The sequence below is a fragment of the Aegilops tauschii genome, chromosome 7 (genome assembly GCF_002575655.3).
Source record: "Aegilops tauschii subsp. strangulata cultivar AL8/78 chromosome 7, Aet v6.0, whole genome shotgun sequence".
NCBI lineage: Eukaryota > Viridiplantae > Streptophyta > Magnoliopsida > Poales > Poaceae > Aegilops > Aegilops tauschii.
Genome location: NC_053041.3, coordinates 187,924,778 through 187,948,382, shown reverse-complemented (window position 1 = coordinate 187,948,382; position 23,605 = coordinate 187,924,778).

The following is a 23,605-nucleotide window of genomic DNA, read 5'->3' as shown; positions in this document are numbered from 1 at the left end:
TAATCAAGTGTCCCATCTGCTGCAGCGTGTATTGTCACTTCACTGTGAAGTCTAGTTGAATAGTTCTCTCTGACCGAGATGGGGAATAATGGACCGCGAAGACTTCCGATCTACAATATCCCAATGCCTGTACGCTCTGGCCCCTCCCAATGCTCCGCCTTGTACAGGTGCTAAGGCCGCCATGTAGGCAAAAAGTCTGATGTGGCAAGGTATTTAAGAGGAGAGATAAGTGTGGTGACCCCAGTACTAAGCGCGAGAACCTAGACAAAAGGCTTAAATGGAATAATCCCACCAATGCATGAAAATTTTTAGTTACAAAATCATTAAATAAAGGATGCTTAGCACCAACAAGTTAAGCTCCTGTACATGTAAGCATTGGGAGCTTTAGTTGCTAAAGTTTTTAATGTGCTTAGCACCCCATGTAAGCATCGATGCATCCTATCCAACAAGATGAAACATTGGCCAAGGAACCCGACACCAATAATGTAGGAGTACTAGTACTACCTCCTTTCCGGTTTATAGGGCTCAATTCAAAAATCTCATCAACCAAGGTAGATGATGAGTGGTGGAATAATTTTTGTAGTTTGCAAAAACACTCAATTAATGCACTTGTTTTCATAAAAAAATTATGTTTACCAATGCATTAATTTTGTGTCAAACTTTGACCATCTACTCCCTCCATCCAGGTGAGTCATCTTTGGTTGTGCACCGTGACCAAGGAGGGAAAAATAAGAGAACTTAATGTTTATTTGCTACTCTCTCCGTTCCTAAATATTGTCTTTTTAGACATTCAAATGGAATACAACATACGGATGTATGTAGACATATTTTAGAGTGTAGATTCACTCATTTTGCTCCATACGTAGTCACTTGTGGAAATCTCTAGAGAGACAAATACTCCGTGGGAACAGAGGGGGGCTTTTACTCCGTATTTGGGAACAGAGGGAGTATCACAATATGGAGGGAACAGAAGAAGCTTGAAATATGAACATGTCAATGGGAGGGAGTAAAAGCCTCATGCATGCATGCAACACTCACACGCACACATGGACGCACGCAACACTCACGCACCCATGCCGCACACAGCACGTGACACAACACACATGCTCATGCTCAAGTGCTCAACCTACTCCCTACGTCCGTGAAAGACTGTACATTTAGAGATTTACACATTGACCAGGGCATAATTAACGCCCAAAAGTAGCAGATTTATGTGTGCATGCGACCATTGAGAGAAGAAGATTAAATGAAGGTTGTTGCATGCTGTAATTAAGGATAGACATGTAGCCTATAGCTAGAGCACAAGTTGGTGCATTGGTCAATCAATATCGATTTTAGATTAAAGGCTAAATGCATTGGAAGTGTAGATGTACACTCTTTGTTTTTTAGCCGATGTACACTCTTTGTTGGAAGACCGAGGGAGTACACGTGCATGCACTTACATACATAGCCAGGGTGGTTCGCGCGCAAGGGTTGGACTCCTGTCGTGCCTGCGTAAAGTTTTGTTCAACTGATTTCTTTGCTCTGCCAACTGACAGGTGGGACCCAGAAACCAGGTGACAATTTAACTAGTCAACAAAGTGCCACGTCGACTATGTGGCTGGTCAGTAGGGTGCAATACGGTGCTCTACGATGAGCTAGTGATCGTATAATCACCACAAAACTATATATAGTGACCGTAAAGAGCGTATTGTTACATACATTGACCGCCAGTGTATTTTCCTCGTTTCAAATTAAGCCATATTTAACCGGAAAGGACTAGTACTTGTACTGCTTTGATGTGTCCCGTCAACTCGCCTAACGAGGAGAAGCTTGCTTACTACGCCTCTCCCTCGCCCACACGCGTGTTGGCTCGTAGGACGAGGAGAGGGTTTTGACTATAGCGCCCTCTCCCTCTCCCTCTCGCTCGCCCTCGCCCTCGCGGTGGATGTGCAGCAGTTCAATTTGTGTTAGATTGCCAGAAGCATATTGTACTGTAGTATCATCATTGTTGGACCTTCCGAAGAGGCGAAGAGCCAAGTGCAAGGTTCACACGAGTATGAACTGTTGAACCTCCCGAAGAGGCAAAGAGCCAAGCGCAAGGTTTTATAGGAGTTATTGTCCTAGTAGGAGTATTACAACTATAGCGAACGATGCTACTGTATGCTGCTGCCACGTCACCTATATCCAAAGCTGTGCCACCTTTTTTTCTCAATGAGCATGTTGGATCCCATGCAACAACCACACAAGTTGCACGTACATATACCACATTTACTAGTAATAAATTCTAAAGGACAAATGCCAGTATGCCACACATTCATTAGATAAATTTGTGCACGACTAGTCTACATATATTCACAGCGCTACCGTTCACAATTTACCATACCCCACTTACACGTTATAGATGGGCTACATGTCCTCCTCCAGGTTCCAGTCCCAGGTGTTCTTCATGGATGGCACGATCCATAGTGGTGGGCAACAGGAATCATTGTCACAGCTTTCTAGTCCGATTCCACATGATGGAGACTCATCCAAGCTGAAGCGGCATAAATCAGGGATAGCATGTCCCAGCATGTCGTTCATCCGGCGGTGCGCACTAAAGACACAACCATGCTTCATGAACGGCAGGCCTTCAGTGTCGTGCACGGAAGGTGGCATCCGCTTCACAATGGGGTAGCTGTCCCCAATGAAAAGCAAGTACTCTCCAAGAGTGTTCCTTGGCACCCACGTAGCATCACGGGGGTCGAACTAGGCACCATTCATCTGGTACACGCGGCATCTCAGATCTGGACACATGGTGACGTACACAGTCAAGGTCCATGCATAATAATATTGCGCTCAAATATGGCAGTCAGTAATACTGTGCAACAAATAGTACTACTCCGGTATAGAGGAAGTAAAATAACCGGCTTATTATATATAGCCACTCTTGGCTACATGGATGAGATAGTAAGACATGGAAAAACAAAAATGGTGGCAGCTAGTGGGTTCAAGTATTCAAGGGCCTAGCTAGCTATACGCATCCTCCAAGGTAAAAAGTACTCCTACTAGTAAGTAGTACAACAACGAAAGAGAAGGCGAGAGGGTTAAAAAATATAATACTAATGGAATACCTGGTTAGATGGTGACGGTCCGATCATAGTAGATTGTGTGACCATGTTGCACATCAGTGGTACCATGGGTAACGATTGCTAAGATAGTTGATCCCAATATGCCAAAGTCAGCTACAAGGTTCCAGGTTAGACCGAATCGCGGATGCAAATGCACATCCAGGATCGGCGATCTTATTTTGATCGGGGGATGACCGGTCCCTGCAAAATTGTGGAGTACCGTTAGGGATGCAAATGATGGTTTGTGCATTCCATTTGTAATCTCCCGTACCGTAGGATGGCAACCAGATGAAACAAGTCCCCTGGCTTGTCACCGCGAAGATGCGGCCTAGATGGCGCACGACATCTTCGAACGTGTAGGGGTACAAATCTGCCGCGACCAGCATGCGCCAGCCTCTGCCGTTACTGCCTCTTGCATTGATGGCAATCCTTATGTCGAACACCGCGATGGGATAGTAATCGTCGTAGCCGCGTTGCTTTGTCGGCGGGTCCGCAATTGCTATCTTATTCAATCTCATGTAGGCATCATCATACGTATTCAAGCCCAGGCAGTCCGGAAGGCCGATCCCAATGGTTGAGAAGGGGTCTACGGGAACGGCCGCACTGCTGTGGATGTTTTTTAAAATGATGGTGGTATCCGGCCGGAGGTATGCAAGCCAATCTTCGTTGGCACCGACCCAGACCTATATATAAGACGGTGGCAGCGGAGAAATTACGGGATGGAAATGGAATAACTAAGTACTACATGATCAAACTCCATGACTGACCTGCTCATCGGACAAAATCCGACTACCTCTCAACGTCGGCAACTCTAGCGGAGTCAATGTGCAACCATGGCCAGGGAGCGGTGGACTGTTCGAAGGATTGTCCCATAGAAGAACATTCTCCTCGAGGACGCATGGAAGACCAACAAGCATGGCCTTTTCCCAAGCCTGTTTAAGCACCGTCTTGAAAAAGTTGGTGCAGGAAGCACCGAGTCTTGCGGCGGTGAGGACGTCGGAGCGGCGTGCGATTTCTCCCAGAGGATCTTCGTCCAAGGTCTCCCAGCCCCGACAAGGAGGAGAACCGCCTGGCGAATCCATGGGAGCAGCGATGAACTGCCTTCTCTTCGGGGGGAGGGGAACTGGCGAGGAGGAGATAAGAGCATAGTAACCGCAGGGCCTCGTCCCTTCCAACTGTAGCCCCGACGAAGAGGAGAACCGCCGGGCTATTATTTACTACGTACTCGTACTGTAGCAGTACTAGTACTACTTTCTCAACTAGTAGTGCGATGTACTGTGCTTCTAGTATAGTGCACCAGTTTTGAACTCTTAGCCAAGGAGCTACAGTTGGAAGTGGAGGGTAGTACTGTTCTCTAGAACCATCGCTGTACTATCAATGTAGGGAAAGTACACCCGCGGAGTGGGTACTCTCGGTGCTCTATTCAAGTGCGTAGCTGGCCTACTCAGCCGCTCCTCTCACGCACACACTAGCAACCTGTTTATCAGTGATGGTTACTGTGGGGGGCAGAACATTTGAGTTATTTGATACAACAAGACTAGGCTTTTCACTTCCATTTGTGGAGGTGTAATGGATCTCGTCGAACTTTGTTAGTAGTTCCTTCTTTATGAATGAGATGAGGCAAAGCTTTTGCCTCCGTTTCAAAAAAAAAAATCACATCAAGAGGAATTTCTTTTATAGAGCCGATAATGGAGTGAAGTCCATGCGTGCAATGCCACAAGCTACAGAGTACTAGTAGAGTACTAGCACTTTACGTACAGAGCCATATTGCACAGTTCCCAATGCCACGCCAGGCTTTTCCGGCTCCTCGGGCTTAATTGGGAGGCGCTAGTTTAAATATGCTACTAGCTGACAAGGAAGCTGCAAGTGAGGTGTGGCTAGGGCGAGCACGTGAGCCACGAGATGATGGGAAGGAAAACCCGTTCACGTGGCTGGGCTATCCAGTGCACCCAGATTGTGGTGCGACACGCCTGTTTGACTTCAAAACTCAAACTACCCGTGTATGATATTGGCTCGCAGCGAAGTTACTATTTAAAAAAAAGGCTACCGTGCGTTCGGCCGGGATAGAACCCACAAAATGAGGTATACACTCCCGCGACCACTAGTAGTACTCGTTGGAGTATAACGCAACCTAGAATCGCCTTTTGTCGCTAGTAGTACATGGTTCCTTACAAGAAACCACTAATAATGCCAAGAAACTACTACCACTTGCATACGTGGCAGACTTAAGATAAGACTACCTTATCAACCATTGTACATGCCCTTACCAACTAGCCCTACCAAGAAACGACTACTCTAAAAGTGCCGTTATAGGCATGTTTCAACTCATGTCGCCCCTTAAGTCAACGCCTTCTATTCGACCGGCAAGTTTGGCGTTATGACTTGTGGGACCTACATGTCAGTCTGCACAAAAATCCCCGAGTGACCTCCTAACTCCGGCCCGTCCACCTAGTCATCCTCGGCCATGGGACGCAGATACCACCGCTGGTAGAAGGCGAGGTAAAAACCACCGGCGGTGCGGAGCCCATCTTGCGGCAGCCCGGATGCCAGCTCCGTCCGGCGCTCGCGGCCGCTAGCTAGCCAAGATAGCTCCGTCTAGCTGCTTGTCTGCAAGGTTTCAAGCTTGATTGGCACGGCGGCGCGGCAGCTTGCTCGCGCGCGCCGCGCTAAGGCCAGCCATCTGGCTCGAGCGAAGGCCAGCGCGGCGGCTTGCTCGCTCGTGAGTCATGCTCGGGCCAGCCTGCCAACCCGTGTGGAGGCCAGCGCGGCATCCGGCCCGTCTGGCGGAGCGGCGGCCAACTCACTCATCACCGGCGCCACTGACGAACACGCATCAGTATTGTTTGAAGTAATGTTCAGGAAAAATAATGATTTGAGGGGGAATAACAGGATAGAAGGTCAGATGTGGGTCCCTCGTGTCAATGGTCAAACAAAATGTGTTGGTTTAAGCTGCCTCGTCAGCACGGATGTGTGGGCCAACCCTGTCATAAACGGGTTTAAACGAGCCTAATTGGCACTAGGTAGTAGTTTTTGGCGCGGATTAAGAAATTTTGTGTATGTTTTTGCTATTTTTGTACAATAGTTTCTTCCTAGGGCTGGTTGAAAGTGGTAGTTTTTTGTTAAGTACTCTACATATTGTAAGTAGGAGTGAAAGTTAAGCTTTGGAAGCCAATAAGCAAGGCTAGTTACATAGTGCATATGTGTACGTGATTGAAAGTAAATATCAACCATGAGTGACTAATATCTTGATGGAAAACTCGAAACTATGGAAATACTAGCATTTTTTTTGCATGGTTGGAAATACTAGCAATGTTCACGTGCATTGCAACGGATGATAATTAGAATAATACTTATTCACAAACTTGATACAAAACACTCTAATTTTGATATACATATATCACTAGAGATATATTATGTTTAAATCAGAATATATTCCTTGGGCTGTTTTGGTGAGGTGAGGGAGGGATGTGGTTGGTTTTAAGATACTAATTATGGGTTTTTCTGCAAATTGGTAGAGAAGTGGGATGTTGGTGAGAAAAGGCAACAACTTACCACACAGTCATTAGATGTAGATCTAATGGTCAGAAATGACGGATGGCAGACACACCATCATCACCAACTTAGTCTTCTGTAGGAGTACCAGCAAGATGTCCGTGCATTGCACGGAACATCAAGATGCATTTTTTTATAGAACACTTGTTGTGATTGACCCATGCGGGAGTAATCCCATGTGTGAAAACTAATGATATCTCGAGAAATAGGAGATAAGGTGAAGAGGAGTGGGGCGTGGTGGTGATTGGTGGTCGGACTGAGCGGAGGCATGGGCATGGACGACGCCGGCAGCGGCCACTAGGCCAGTTTGTTCCAAAGGCTTCCTTTTTTAATTGCTCAACAATGAGGTTGTTGGAGATAAGGATGAATGAGGGAAGGCCTTGTGTGCAAGTGTGGAGAGACGTGCGGGTATCTTTTAGTGTAATTTCCATCCGTCAGATATAGATCGGACGGTCTATATTGTAAGATGGCACGGGTACCATCATCACCAACTCGGTTTTTTATAAGAGAAGAATTATAAGTATGGAGATACAAACGTATTATCGATACTTTTTTTTCGTAAACTAGGATCTACATTCTATTCAACGCCTCAGCATGTGGGGCCTTAGCACAATTTCCCGTCGCCGATACGGAGGGGGTGACGGCGGCGCGTTTTCGGCTTGCTCTAGTCCTAGTAGTCATACTAGGTGGACTACGCACATGTAGATTTATTCTTTTTCACGTCTCGTGTTCGCCGTACTGCCATGACGGTTGATGAATAGACGGTAAGTTATTCACGGGGAAACCCTTGTTGGGCGTGTTTGTGTGTGAGAGAGAGACAGTGTGCGTGTGTGATATGTCTAGAGACCGAGGCAATGATAAGAGATTCTTTGTGTCTATCTGTGTGGACGATAGAGAGAGACATGTACATGGGGCTTTGTGTTGTGTAACGTGGAGACACATAGACATAATCAGAGAGTGAGTGTGTGAGATACAGATGCGGACATGGGGAGAGATGAGGATCCAGATAAATGGGTTTTTGTGCATGTCTGTGTGTGTTTGTGTGCGCATTTGTGTGTGTGATAGGGAGTGTGTGTATGTGGAGTAGAGAGACCACTAATGATGTAAACCTAGTATAAGGGAAGGGGGAATGGTGTGACATGTGTGTCACAGAGAGACAAAGGCATGTGTAGTAGCGGGATAGCATGGGTGCGGGCGGGGGGCAGACTATTTGGAAGAGACATCGAGTGTGTGTGCGAGAGGGGTGTGAGAGCGAGCGAGAGAGAGAGAGAGAGAGAGGGAGAGGGAGAGAGAGAGAGCGACGGAGAGAGAGAGGAAGAGAGAGGGGGGCGGGAGAGGGGTCGTTTGTGTCCATAAATGGCGTATAGATAGGGAGACAATGTTGATGTTGTTCGAAATTGGCCTATGTACGGAGACACAAGGGAAGCGAGTCATCGTGTGTGTGATAGGGACTTCATGGGAGATCTAGAATAGACGGTGTAGAGAACAACGTGCGAGATTGAGAACGATGATACATTAGGGAGCTATGGAAAGAGTCATGACATATATGTATACAGGGAAGGAGCTGGGGCGGGTCCGCATGTGGGAGAGATAGAAAGAGGAGAGTGGTGCACAAGGAGACAAAGTGTGCTTGTTTGCAGTGGGGGTGGTGTGTGAGGTGAGTGTGCGAGAACCACATAACTAGGGAGATCGACGTTTGGGGGCGACGTTTTGTATGGATGGGAAAGATACACTCTACATAGTGCGTGCGCTTGGCAAAGAGAGATGCCGGGAGACCTAGAGAGTGGGGGAAGAGATGTGTGCATGCCCGAGAGACAAGATAGAGACCTATATTGGGGTCCGGACTTTAGAAGAGAGGGGGGTGTTAATGTGCTTGTGTGTTCGTGTCTGGGGGAGAGAACGACTTGTGTAATTGAGATATATATGGTCAATAGTGTGTGCACTCATGGTTGATCAATTAGTTTCATAGTTTGGACTATGAGATAACAATACTTTTGAACATGCGTGATATACCTTGATGTACCAGAATTAAAACCTAAGATTGGAATTTTGGAATTCGACTCCATCATTAGCTTTTGTAATTCATTTAAACAGAGGTACATTTTTTAAGCCGGATTTCGTGATTTCAAATTCATATATCAAACCTAGAGATATACACATACGGGCATGTTCAAACTTTATAATCATCCACTTTATTCATACACATACACATTTTTGCTTTTTTCATCATATTTAGGATAAACACATTTGGAATTTCATTTGAATTGGACCGTATGATGGTATTTGCTTGTACTAGCTCAATGATCCATACTTCAATTGAATGGACAATCTAAGTTTCGAGTTGGAGACATTGATTTTCAAAACTTGCACTTTTTTCGTGTGCAAAACAAATAAATTCTCGGCCATGATATCATAGTCGGCCGTACAAGAGCAGAACACTTATGATTTCAGGCGCCAAATGCTTTGAAACTTCCCGCTCCCATCAAAATATCTCGCGCCCGAAAGTTTAGCCCTATGATATTCCTGTTTTACTCCTGCCACATGAACGGAAAAGGGCTGCTTTGGTAACTCCATTGTTTTCCCCTCTTTGCCCCAACATTCTTCCCAGAGCCCCTCCCCTTCCCCTCCCCGACCCCCAACCCTGGCAAGCCGCCGAATCTAGTCCTCCGCCGCAGCGCCGGACCTCACACCTTGCTGGATCTACCTTCTGCACCTTGGAACCCCCAACTGCCAACTCACCACTTCACCAGAGCGGCTTCAGCGAATGGCTTGTCCATTGCTCCAGATCTCCTTGACCGCCATCATGGTCCACCACACCGGATTTGCTTAACTGGCGCCCTCGTCCACCACAGTGTAGGCCCTTCACTGACTCCCTCGTCCGCCCCATCGCTGGCCCTTCATACAAGCCCTCGTCCGCCGCAACAGATCCGCCTCACCGAAAGCACTATAGACCGCGCCCGCCGAAGCCTTCGTCCACTACACCAGACCCGCTCCACGGATGCCATATTCAACTCCATCGGCCTTGCTTTACTAACGCCGCAGCCTCATCAGGTTATTTCGATTTGTACTCCTTAGGTTTTTCTCTTCTTGATCATGCAACTGTTCACTTACCACAGATGAGCTTTATTGCATGTCGACAGGCACCGCAACCGAAGCACCGGAGCCGCTTGAGCGACGGTGACAGCTGGCCCAAACTCAACCGCAACACGAGCACCATCGATGATCCTTAGCTATCAAGAATGACAATGATACCCATACGCCGTCGAGAATCAGGTACTATTATCCAACGGCCGGCGCCTACGTTCACTTTCTTAGCATAAGCACCGCACCTTTGAATTTCTTTGGGACATCATTCAATTTTTCATGAGACGCGTTATTCTGCTTGCCCCTGTAGGGCCATACTTCTGGCAGTGAACATGTTACATGTGCTAAATTACATACCAGTGCACATATAGTTAATATGCTTTAGTTTTGTCCTAAGTATTACTGTACTTCCTAGATATCACTGCCTACTATTTTACTTCTTGCATGCTATATTTATGATAATGGTGTTGTTCTAATGCCACCTGTTGGTTCCATCAGACTGCTTCATGTTCTCTATGCTTAATTACACATCAGAAAACTAGCATGTGGTTCCGCTGCTTTTTGTTTGTTTTACCCTACATTTTGTGATGCTAGCTATTACATCACTGCTCCGAGCCTTTGTTCATTACTTTTTCTTGTGTTCTTGATCTTCCCAAGTTGCATGACTAATTTGATGCTTCTATTAATTATGGAGCTACCAACCCCATCAAGCAAAATATTTGTTCTTTTGGGGCTGGCACCTCGAACAAGCATAAAAATAGAGGGAAGCAGATATATTGTCGTGTATGCACACACCCTTATTTCATTAGTTTAGATGAACCATTGATGATCAATTCGAACTAGTGCATGCGACTAAAATTAATTTTACCTAAATAGAGGGTGCAGAATAAACTACAACAACTAGATTTGCAACCATGGGATGCTGACGATATCTTCAAAGAACATTGCAACAGCGGTGAGGCTTCACAGCAACATATGGTAAGCCAGTGTGTTTTAGTACATGTGAAATGTAATGCGTGTGGGCTGCTTTCTTGGCTTGTGCCCTCAACCTATAATCCTACAGAACTAAAAATAGTTCAGTTGTCTGCTTTGCTGTATTGCTTGATTCGAATGCTTGTTTGTTACTTGTTATGCTATACCTGAGTTGGCCAATATGTCAGCAGTGCCTGCTGTACTATTGTAAAGAAATGCATGCCTAGTTCATTTGAGTCCTTAACTTTTCCTCTGAACTTCATCACAAGACTGTCTTCGTAGTTTATATGAGGCCACACTGTTAAGTGCTTTCTCAGATTATTTCAACTGCTTAGATGCCTTGGCAACTTAAATATAGTGGTGGTACACTCCCTTTCAACTAGGGATGCCAACTGGGTCCCGTTTAATCCCGATTAAAGTCCACTAGTGGTATGATAGTTCAAAAGAGTTTTTCTGAGGAAAATGAACTAGGGAGCTAGCAAAAACTAACTAGATGGGACTGGCGGATGTCGTTTATTTGCCACTTACATCCCTAGTTTCATCTTACCATTTTAATCTCTTTTCGGCTGATGCTGCTTCGAACCATTTAAATATAGCTTGCCATGCTCGACAATAATTCGTATGTCGTTTACCATGTAAGCTTACTGCCTGGTGAAGGAAATATGCACTAGAGGCAATAATAAAGTTATTATTTATTTCCTTATATCATGATAAATGTTTATTATTCATGCTAGAATTGTATTAACCGGAAACATGATACATGTGTGAATACATAGACAAACAGAGTGTCACTAGTATGCCTCTACTTGACTAGCTCGTTGATCAAAGATGGTTATGTTTCCTAGCCATAGACATGAGTTGTTATTTGATTAACGGGATCATATCATTAGGAGAATGATGTGATTGACTTGACCCATTCCGTTAGCTTAGCACACGATCGTTTAGTATTCTGCTATTGCTTTCTACATGACTTATACATGTTCCTATGACTATGACATTATACAACTCCCGTTTACCGGAGGAACACTTTGTGTGCTACCAAACGTCACAACGTAACTGGGTGATTATAAAGGTGCTCTACAGGTGTCTCCGAAGGTACTTGTTGGGTTGGCGTATTTCGAGATTAGGATTTGTCACTCCGATTGTCGGAGAGGTATCTCTGGGCCCTCTCGGTAATGCACATCACTTAAGCCTTGCAAGCATTGCAACTAATGAGTTAGTTGCGGGATGATGTATTACAGAACGAGTAAAGAGACTTGCTGGTAACGAGATTGAACTAGGTATTGAGATACCGACGATCGAATCTCGGGCAAGTAACATACCAATGACAAAGGGAACAACGTATGTTCTTATGCGGTCTGACCGATAAAGATCTTCGTAGAATATGTGGGAGCCAATATGAGCATCCAGGTTCCGCTATTGGTTATTGTCCGGAGACGTATCTCGGTCATCTCTACATAGTTCTCGAACCCGTAGGGTCCGCACGCTTAAAGTTCGATGACGGTTATATTATGAGTTTATGTGTTTTGATGTACCGAAGGTAGTTCGGAGTCCCGGATGAGATCGGGGACATGACGAGGAGTCTCGAAATGGCGTAAAGATCGATATATTGGACGACTATATTCGGACTTCGGAAAGGTTCCGAGTGATTCGGGTATTTATCGGAGTACCGGAGAGTTACGGGAATTCGCCGGGGAGAAGTATTGGGCCTTATTGGGCCATACGGGAATAGAGGAGAGAGGCCAAAAGGAAGGAGGCGCGCACCCCCCTCTGGTCCGAATTGGACAAGGGGTGCAGCCCCCTTTTCCTTCTCCCTCTCCCCCTGTTTCCTTCTCTCCTACTCCAACAAGGAAAGGAAGAGTCCTACTCCCGGTGGGAGTAGGACTCCCCCCTTGGCGCGCCCTCCTCCTTGGCCGGCTGCCTCCCCCCTCGCTCCTTTATATACGGGGGGCAGGGGGCACCCCATAGACACAACAATTGATCATTGATCTCTTAGCCGTGTGCGGTGCCCCCCTCCACCATATTACACCTCGATAATATCGTAGTGGTGCTTAGGCGAAGCCCTGCGTCGGTAGAACATCATCATCGTCACCACGCCGTCATGCTGACGAAACTCTCCCTCAACACTCGGCTGGATCGGAGTTCGAGGGACGTCATCGAGCTGAACGTGTGCTGAACTCGGAGGTGCCGTGCGTTCGGTACTTGATCGGTCGGATCGTGAAGATGTACGACTACATCAACCGCATTGTGTTAACGCTTCCGCTTTCGGTCTACGAGGGTACGTGGACAACACTCTCCCCTCTCGTTGCTATGCATCACCATGATCTTGCGTGTGCGTAGGAATTTTTTTGAAATTACTACGTTCCCCAACAGTGGCATCCGAGCCTGGTTTTATGCGTAGATGTCATATGCACGAGTAGAACACAAGTGAGTTGTGGGCGATATAAGTCATACTGCTTACCAGCATGTCATACTTTGGTTCGGCGGTATTGTTGGATGAAGCGGCCCGGACCGACATTACGCGTACGCTTACGCGAGACTGGTTCTACCGACGTGCTTTGCACATAGGTGGCTGGCGGGTGTCAGTTTCTTCAACTTTAGTTGAACTGAGTGTGGCTACGCCCGGTCCTTGCGAAGGTTAAAACAACACCAACTTGACAAACTATCGTTGTGGTTTTGATGCGTAGGTAAGAACGGTTCTTGCTAAGCCCGTAGCAGCCACGTAAAACTTGCAACAACAAAGTAGAGGACGTCTAACTTGTTTTTGCAGGGCATGTTGTGATGTGATATGGTCAAAGCATGATGCTAAATTTATTGTAGTAGATGATCATGTTTTCTAAGCGAGTTATCGGCAACTGGCAGGAGCCATTTGGTTGCCGCTTTATTGTATGCAATGCAATCGCCCTATAATGCTTTACTTTATCACTAAGCGGTAGCGATAGTCGTAGAAGCGTAAGATTGGCGAGACGACAACGATGCTACGGTGGAAATCAAGGTGTCGCGCCGGTGACGATGGTGATCATGATGGTGCTTCGGAGATGGAGATCACAAGCACAAGATGATGATGGCCATATCATATCACTTATATTGATTGCATGTGATGTTTATCTTTTATGCATCTTATCTTTCTTTGATTGACGGTAGCATTATAAGATGATCTCTCACTAAATTTCAAGATAAAAGTGTTCTCCCTAAGTATGCACCGTTGCCAAAGTTCGTCGTGCCCAGACACCACGTGATGATCGGGTGTGATAAGCTCTACGTCCATCTACAACGGGTGCAAGCCAGTTTTGCACATGCAGAATACTCAGGTTAAACTTGACGAGCCTAGCATATGCAGATATGGCCTCGGAACACTGAGACGAAAGGTCGAGCGTGAATCATATAGTAGATATGATCAACATAGTGATGTTCACCATTGAAAACTACTCCATTTCACGTGATGATCGGTTATGGTTTAGTTGATTTGGATCACGTAATCACTTAGATGATTAGATGGATGTCTATCTAAGTGGGAGTTCTTAAGTAATATGATCAATTGAACTTTAATTTATCATGAACTTAGTCCTGGTAGTATTAGCATATCTATGTTGTAGATCAATAGCTCGCGTTTAGCTCCCTTGTCTTATTTTTGATATGTTCCTAGACAAAAATTATGTTGAAAGATGTTAGTAGCAAAGATGCGGATTGGATCCGTGATCTGAGGTTTATCCTCATTGCTGCACAAAAGAATTATGTCCTTGATGCACCGCTAGGTGACAGACCTATTGCAGGAGCAGATGCAGACGTTATGAATGTTTGGCTAGCTCAATATGATGACTACTTGATAGTTTAGTGCACCATGCTTAACGGCTTAGAATCGGGACTTCAAAGACGTTTTGAACGTCATGGACCATATGAGATGTTCCAGGAGTTGAAGTTAATATTTCAAGCAAATACCCGAGTTGAGAGATACAAAGTCTCCAACAAGTTCTATAGCTAAAAGATGGAGGAGAATAGCTCAAGCAGTGAGCATGTGCTCAGATTGTCTGGGTACTACAATCGCTTGAATCAAGTGGGAGTTAATCTTCCAGATAAAATAGTGACTGACAGAATTCTCTAGTCACCATCACCAAGTTCGTAGAACTTCGTGATGAACTATAGTATGCAAGGGATGACGAAAGTAATTCCCGAGCTCTTCGTGATGCTGAAATCGACGAAGGTAGAAATCAAGAAAAACATCAAGTGTTGATGGTTGACGAGACCACTAGTTTCAAGAAAAGGGCAAAGGGAAGAAGGGGAACTTCAAGAAGAACGGCAAGCAAGTTGCTGCTCAAGTGAAGAAGCCCAAGTCTGGTCCTAAGCCTGAGACTAAGTGCTTCTACTGCAAAAGGACTGGTCACTGGAAGCGGAACTGCCCCAAATATTTGGTGGATAAGAAGGATGGCCAAGTGAACAAAGGTATATTTGATATACAGATTATTGATGTGTATTTTACTAGTGTTTGTAGCAACCCCTCGGTATTTGATACTGGTTCAGTTGCTAAGAGTAGTAACTCGAAACGGGAATTGCAGAATGAACAGAAACTAGTTAAGGGCGAGGTGACGATGTGTGTTGGAAGTAGTTCCAAGATTGATATGATCATCATCGCACACTCCCTGTACTTTCGGGAATAGTGTTGAACCTAAATAAGTGTTATTTGGTGTTTGCGTTGAGCATGAATATGATTTGATCATGTTTATTGCAATACGGTTATTCATTTAAGTTAGAGAATAATTGTTGTTCTGTTTACATGAATAAAACCTTATATGGTTACACACCCAATGAAAATGGTTCGTTGGATCTCGATCGTAGTGATACACATATTCATAATATTGAAGCCGAAAGATGCAAAGTTAATAATGATAGTGCAACTTATTTGTGGCACTGCCGTTTAGGTCATATTAGTGTAAAGCGCATGAAGAAACTCCATGCTGATGGGCTTTGGAATCACTTGATTATGAATCACTTGATGCTTGCGAACCATGCCTTATGGGCAAGATGACTAAGACTCCGTTCTCCGGAACAATGGAGCGAGGAACTGACTTATTGGAAATAATACATACTGATGTATGCGATCCGATGAGTGTTGAGGCTCGCGGCGGGTATCGTTATTTTCTGACCTTCACAGATGATTTGAGTAGATATGGGTATATCTACTTGATGAAACATAAGTCTGAAGCATTTGAAAAGTTCAAAGAATTTCAGAGTGAAGTGGAAAATCATCGTGACAAGAAAATAAGGTTTCTACGATCTGATCGCGGAGACAAATATTTGAGTTACGAGTTTGGTCTTCAATTAAAACAATGTGGAATAGTTTCACAAATTCGTGCCACCTGGAACACCACAACATAATGGTGTGTCCGAACATCATAACCGTACTTTATTGGATATAGTGCAATCTATGATGTTTCTTACCGATTTACCACTATAGTTTTGGGGTTATGCATTAGAGACAGCTGCATTCACATAAAAAAGGGCACCATCTAAATCCGTTTGAGACGACACCGTATGAACTGTGGTTTGGCAAGAAACCAAAGTTGTCGTTTCTTAAAGTTTGGGGTTGCGATGCTTATAAGAAAAAGTTTCATCCTGATAAGCTCAAACCCAAATCGGAGGAATGTGTCTTCATGGGATACCCAAAGGAGACAATTGGGTACACCTTCTATCACAGATCCGAAGGCAAGATATTCGTTGCTAAGAATGGATCCTTTCTAGAGAAGGAGTTTCTCTCGAAAGAAGTGAGTGGGAGGAAAGTAGAACTTGATGAGGTAATTGTACCTGCTCCCTTATTGGAAAGTAGTTCATCACAGAAATCTGTTCCTGTGACTCCTACACCAATTAGTGAGGAAGCTAATGATGATGATCATGTAACTTCAGATCAAGTTACTACCGAACCTCGTAGGTCAACCAGAGTACGATCCGCACCAGAGTGGTACGGTAATCCTGTTCTGGAAGTCATGTTACTAGACCATGATGAACCTACGAACTATGAGGAAGCGATGATGAGCCCAGATTCCGCGAAATGGCTTGAGGCCATGAAATCTGAGATGGGATCCATGTATGAGAACAAAGTGTGGACTTTGGTTGACTTGCCCGATGATCGGCATGCAATTGAGAATAAATGGATCTTCAAGAGGAAGACGTACGCTGATAGTAGTGTTACTATCTACAAAGCTAGAATTGTCGCAAAAGGTTTTCGACAAGTTCAAGGTGTTGACTACGATGAGAGTTTCTCACTCATATCTATGCTTAAGTCTGTCCGAATCATGTTAGCAATTGCCGCATTTTATGAAATCTGGCAAATGGATAAACAAAACTGCATTCCTTAATGGATTTATTAAAGAAGAGTTGTATATGATGCAACCAGAAGGTTTTGTCAATCCTAAAGGTGCTAACAAAATATACAAGCTCCAGCGATCCATCTATGGACTGGTGCAAGCATCTCGGAGTTGGAATATACGCTTTGATAAGTTGATCAAAGGATATAGTTTTATACAGACTTGCGGTGAAGCCTGTATTTACAAGAAAGTGAGTGGGAGCACTACAACATTTCTGATAAGTATATGTGAATGACATATTGTTGATCGGAAATAATGTAGAATTATTCTGCAAAGCATAAAGGAGTGTTTGAAAGGAGTTTTTCAAAGAAAGACCTCGGTGAAGCTGCTTACATATTGAGCATCAAGATCTATGGAGATAGATCAAGACGCTTGATAAGTTTTTTTCAATGAGTAAATACCTTAACAAGATTTTGAAGTAGTTCAAAATGGAACAGTCAAAGAAAGAGTTCTTGCCTGTGTTACAAGGTGTGAAATTGAGTAAGACTCAAAGCCCGACCACGGCAGAAGATAGAAAGAGAATGAAAGTCATTCCCTATGCCTCGGCTATAGGTTCTATAAAGTATGCCATGCTGTGTACCAGATCTATTGTATACCCTACACTGATTTTGGCAAGGGAGTACAATAGTGATCTAGGAGTAGATCACTGGACAGTGGTCAAAATTATCCTTAGTGGAATAAGGATATGTTTCTCGATTATGGAAGTGACAAAAGGTTCGTCGTAAAGGGTTACGTCGATGCAAGTTTTGACACTAATCTAGATGACTCTAAGTCTTAGTCTAGATATATATTGAAAGTAGGAGTAATTATCTAGAGTAGCTCCGTGCAGAGCATTGTAGACATAGAAATTTGCAAAATACTTACGGATCTGAATGTGACAGACCCGTTGACTAAAATTATCTCACAAGCAAAACATGATCACACCTTAGTACTCTTTGGGTGTTAATCACATAGCGATATGAACTAGATTATTGACTCTAGTAAACCCTTTGGGTGTTGGTCACATGACGATGTGAACTATGGGTGTTAATCACATGGTGATGTGAACTATTGATGTTAAGTCACATGGCGATGTGAACTAGATTATTGACTCTAGTGCAAGTGGGAGACTGAAGGAAATATGCCCTAGAGGCAATAATAAAGTTATTATTTATTTCCTTATATCATGATAAATGTTTATTATTCATGCTAGAATTGTATTAACCGGAAACATTATACATGTGTGAATACATAGACAAACAGAGTGTCACTAGTATGCCTCTACTTGACTAGCTCGTTGATCAAAGATGGTTATGTTTCCTAGCCATAGACATGAGTTGTCATTTGATTAACGGGATCATATCATTAGGAGAATGATGTGATTGACTTGACCCATTCCGTTAGCTTAGCACACGATCGTTTAGTATTCTGCTATTGCTTTCTTCATGACTTATACATGTTCCTATGACTGTGACATTATGCAACTCCCGTTTACCGGAGGAACACTTTGTGTGCTACCAAACGTCACAACGTAACTGGGTGATTATAAAGGTGCTCTACAGGTGTCTCCGAAGGTACTTGTTGGGTTGGCGTATTTCGAGATTAGGATTTGTCACTCCGATTGTCGGAGAGGTATCTCTGGGCCCTCTCGGTAATGCACATCACTTAAGCCTTGCAAGCATTGCAACTAATGAGTTAGTTGCGGGATGATGTATTACGAAACGAGTAAAGAGACTTGCCGGTTACGAGATTGAACTAGGTATTGAGATACCGACGATCGAATCTCGGGCAAGTAACATACCGATGACAAAGGGAACAACGTATGTTGTTATGCAGTCTGACCGATAAAGATCTTCGTAGAATATGTGGGAGCCAATATGAGCATCCAGGTTCCGCTATTGGTTATTGACCGGAGACATATCTCGGTCATGTCTACATAGTTCTCGAACCCGTAGGGTCCGCACGCTTAAAGTTCGATGACGGTTATATTATGAGTTTATGTGTTTTGATGTATCGAAGGTAGTTCGGAGTCCCGGATGAGATCGGAGACATGACGAGGAGTCTTGAAATGGCTGAGACGTAAAGATCGATATATTGGACGACTATATTCGGACTTCGGAAAGGTTCCGAGTGATTCGGGTATTTATCGGAGTACCGCAGAGTTACGGGAATTCGCCGGGGAGAAGTATTGGGCCTTATTGGTCCATACGGGAATAGAGGAGAGAGGCCAAAAGGAAGGAGGAGGCGCGCACCCCCCTGGTCCGAATTGGACAAGGGGTGCAGCCCCCTTTTCCTTCTCCCTCTCCCCCTGTTTCCTTCTCTCCTACTCCAACAAGGAAAGGAGGAGTCCTACTCCCGGTGGGAGTAGGACTCCCCCCTTGGCGCGCCCTCCTCCTTGGCCGGCCGCCTCTCCCCTTGCTCCTTTATATACGGGGGCAGGGGGGCACCCCATAGACACAACAATTGATCATTGATCTCTTAGCCGTGTGCGGTGCCCCCCTCCACCATATTACACCTCGATAATATCGTAGTGGTGCTTAGGCGAAGCCCTGCGTCGGTAGAACATCATCATCGTCACCACGCTGTTGTGCTGACGAAACTCTCCCTCAACACTCGGCTGGATCGGAGTTCGAGGGACGTCATCGAGCTGAACGTGTGCTGAACTCGGAGGTGCCGTGCGTTCGGTACTTGATCGGTCGGATCGTGAAGACGTACGACTACATCAACCGCGTTGTGTTAACGCTTCCGCTTTCGGTCTATGAGGGTACGTGGACAACACTCTCCCCTCTCGTTGCTATGCATCACCATGATCTTGCGTGTGCGTAGGAATTTTTTTGAAATTACTACGTTCCCCAACACCTGGATCATGCGATAACCATCTCTTACTTATGTCCAGCAGAAACCTTTCAGGATGCCGTTCACACTAGGACACAATGTACAACCCCAAAATCTATTTGTGGAAGCAGTGCGCCATCCATGTTACCAGATTGTAGCAGTTCAGAGGCAACACCACCGGAGAGCAGTCTGAGCACAGATATTATAGTTCTTGAGGCTCTACTAGCGGCAGAAAGAAATGGTGTGGCTGCCATGAATGAGGTAATCTCGATCTTGAAGCTGGAAATCATGCAATTAGCTACACGCATTATGCAAGCAACCCAAGAATTGGAGGAAGTAAGAATGTTGCATTTGAAGACAGAGGAGGTCCTGCTGCTTCTGCTATCTGAAGCCCAGGGTAATCCCAATTCTTCTTTAGATACCAGTTGAAATTGTCATTAGATTATTGTACTTGCATGTTGTGTCATGTCTGTGAATGGATTATGTCGTAAGACCCCCTATGTTGTCCATGAGTTGTAATGATCCGAATTTTCTAGGCGAGGTAATCCTCAGTACTTGTATGATTGACATAAGGTGAACTGTTTTTCGTGTGAGCATATTGTATTGGATGAAATAACTGTTTGACTCAAAGTTTATCCAACCTACTGAATTCGAAGATCATGGCATTTCTAAATCATAATCATATATAAAGGTGGAATAAATCTTTGTTGTGGTTTTGAAGAAATAAATAACAAAACATAGAATTATCTGTGGATATTCGTAATCGAATAAAATTGGATTTGGATTTAGTTGCTAAGGCCCAGGGCAAACGTGAATGCTAATTCTCCCAAGTTTTGAACGAAGTGGCTAAACACCCACTATCATTTGTGGGCTACCCGAAGCAAGTGTTTGTGAGATGGAAATTACTGTCTACCCCTGACACTTGACATCCTTATTGACCGGATTTACACTGTTGTCGATAGGGGTAGACTAGTAACTTCAATCAGACATGACACGACGGCTTCTAAGCCCATTCAGACACGGTGTGCGCCAAACCTGGGCGGCAAAACACATTTGATTCAAGCTCGTCCAAAAGACATGTGTCTCTCCCTCCATTTCCCCATTCATCCACGGTGGGCGGCAAAACAAACTCTCCTCATCCGAAATCGATGTAGGCTAATATTTTAAATAGGGGCAGATGTGTAACTTCCCTCGGACGTGACACAACCGCCCTACCTGTCAGCCCCGTTCATACACCGTGGGCGCCAACCATGGGCACCAAAACACCCTCTCCTCACCCGAAATCGTTACCGGCAAATATTTGGGAGATGTGAGATTACCGTCCTATCCCCAACCGACGTGATGTCCGAAATTTTAAACGGGGGATAAGTTCGTAACTTTCCCACATTTCAGACAAGCGCGTACCAAAGTTTGAGATCCCCCCTCCATTTCCCCATTCATACACCATCGGCACCAGGACAACCTCCCCACTGCGGCCAGCTTCCTCCGTCCGCCACCCCATCCTCCACCTTGCTGGAGCCGCTACCCCTACCCCGTCGTCCACTGCAAGAGATGGACGTCTCTCATCCACGGCGCCGGACCAGGATCCTTTCATCGCGTCGTCTCGCTTCATCGGTGCCGTCGTCTACCTTGCCGTTGCCGCTCCTATGACCGCCTCGTCCACGGCAACAGGATTTATCCGCCGACCCGGCCGTCTGTCGTCTAAAGTCTTCTTCCCCGCCGCCGACAGCCATCGCACCCGCAGCACCCTCAACGAATTAGTAGGGGCCTACACGGAGTCGCAAGAGAGGTGGTACTCTTCCATATGTGCTTAAGTTATTGATCTCACCCAGAAAATAGATCGTAAATTGTTTACTATACTTTTCTTGTCCGTACCAAACTGTAGTGGCTAGTTGAAAGAAAACATTGGTTGCGAAGTACCTTTGTCCGGTTTGCACCTTCAAATCCGCCATGGCACGGTCACTATACTCATAAAGCTTATGGTTTTCCCCCCTTTGTATTCACTACCATCATCGTAGGTGCTTCACTACTTCGTGTCGTGCTAGCACTGCTCCTCGAGACCTCAATCCATCAAGCGAAACAACATGCCACTCATAATTCCAAAGCTTACGTGTTGAAATACGAATCTGATATGATGCTCATATTACTAAAATAGAGAACGTTTAATTGGTCACCTAATGTTCCTATATTCGTTTCGAAAAGCATGTGCGCCACCCACTGGTCCAACTAGTTCCACTTTCCTGATTTTACTCTTGATGCTTAGGGTTTTCCCCTTTTATCTACTCTACTATGATCTGCGTAGGTGCTTTCTGTCGTACTAGCATTGCTCCACCCTTCAAGCTAAATAACACAACACTAAAAATTCCAAAGCTTAGTTGTTCAAATATGATTGTGATATGATACTGATATTAGTTAACAGACACATTTAATTGGTTAGCTAAAGGTCCCACTTGAGTTTCCAAATGCATGTCGCGACATATAGAGAGACAACAGAATTGCATTTCTTTGTCACTTGTTGACTGTACTTTCTTGTCCCTACCAAATCTTAGTTGTTATTTCAAAGCAAACATCGGTTGCTAACTACCCTTTGCGTGGTTTGCAGCTTCAGATCTGCCATCCCACTGCCACGGTCAACACTATATTCATCATGCTGACGGTTTCCCCATTTTATGATGACCACGATCAGCCTACGTGGTTCGTGTAGTAATAGCACCGCTCCACCCATCGAGCTAAACAAGCTTAGTTGTATAAATTCAAATATGATATTATGCTGATATTAGTAAAGCTGAGAGATGTTTAATTGGTCAGCTAAATGTTCCTACTTTAGTTTCGAAATGCATGTGAGCCACATATGGAGAGACCGGAAGGAATAGTATTTCTCTGTGCGCTCTGGTTCATCATGGGTGGCCAACCGACATTGTATAGAAAGACTTGTAATATCTTCAATCTTCTTGCTCTTCTGCTCTTCTTTAAGATGATCGTCTTCTCTTGCGGTCGACTGGTCAGGTCGAGTTATTCTCCCTTAGTATATTTTGAATCTGCCAGGTCAGGTCGACTTGTTCTTCTTTACTATATGTTGAAGCTATCATCTGCGAAGTATCATCACTTCTGGAGCTATCATATTTTCAGTAGTAGGCCACATTATATTAATGCATAGACCAAATTACAGCATGCATGGCACCTCTTAGAAGAGTTGCAGAGATAGCACAAAGTGGTTTACAGGGAGGAAGTATTGGATTAGAATCACTTCTGCATTAGAAAGATAATCTCACTTGTTTTTATGTTTTCATGCATGTCAGGTATTGAACATTATCAAAATGAATATGAGAATGGGCGCACGAGAGGAATATTGTGGAACAATCCACTGGCTAACAAACTTGGCATGGTGGAGGATGGCCTATCTTATTCACCCATCAAGGTGCTTGCTCTAACTTGGCAAGGTTGTATTGGTCGCACATATTTTGCATCTGACCTCTTGCATTACTTCTACTTTGTTACACCATCTGCGTAGTTTAAGCATCATATGTGAGTATATGCCATACCTATCCATTTTCTGTATCTATTCCATGTGTCGTCATACTATGTTTTTCCAGTCAAATGTTGTTTTCGTAATAGATGTCCAAAAGGAAGAGGGCATGTGCAGATCCTCAAGGAGTACAAACTAGGTATTTGGAAAAGGTAGTGATACCTGTTAAATCAGATAGATCAGCAGCCACAGAAAATACAGGCCCAACT